Source organism: Octopus bimaculoides, chromosome 29 (assembly GCF_001194135.2).
Source record: "Octopus bimaculoides isolate UCB-OBI-ISO-001 chromosome 29, ASM119413v2, whole genome shotgun sequence".
In the NCBI taxonomy this organism is placed as follows: domain Eukaryota; kingdom Metazoa; phylum Mollusca; class Cephalopoda; order Octopoda; family Octopodidae; genus Octopus; species Octopus bimaculoides.
In genome coordinates this window covers 10,932,504-10,932,803 of record NC_069009.1, presented here as the reverse complement: position 1 = coordinate 10,932,803, position 300 = coordinate 10,932,504, and the positions used below count along the sequence as shown (strand labels likewise).

At 30.0% G+C, this 300-nt stretch overlaps 1 protein-coding gene across 1 annotated transcript in view; it reads right to left on the bottom strand.

The window, feature by feature from the left end:
* LOC106869292 (toll-like receptor 3) overlaps positions 1-300 on the bottom strand; it is a 353,412-nt gene that overhangs the window by 173,418 nt on the left and 179,694 nt on the right. The window lies entirely within an intron of this gene.

The window sequence follows — 300 nt, the reverse complement described above, 5'->3', positions numbered from 1 at the left end:
GTTATTTTTATGTGAGATATATATTAGACTAAAAGATACTGGGAGTGCTGTGTGCAGAGTCATTTTATACATCAAAACAAGAAGTTTGAATCATTCATTCATCTTGTTTTATTTGATTCTCTGTCAGAAGTATTTTCAATAGGAAATTTTATACATGTCTATCCAATATATGACTGTGTTTTCCAGTACATAAAATACAGCTACGAATACCGTAATATATATTTCATATGCACATGTTTTATTTGTTTTTCAGTGGTTTGCAATGAAATCACTACAGCAACTAGCAATGGCACTTTCCAT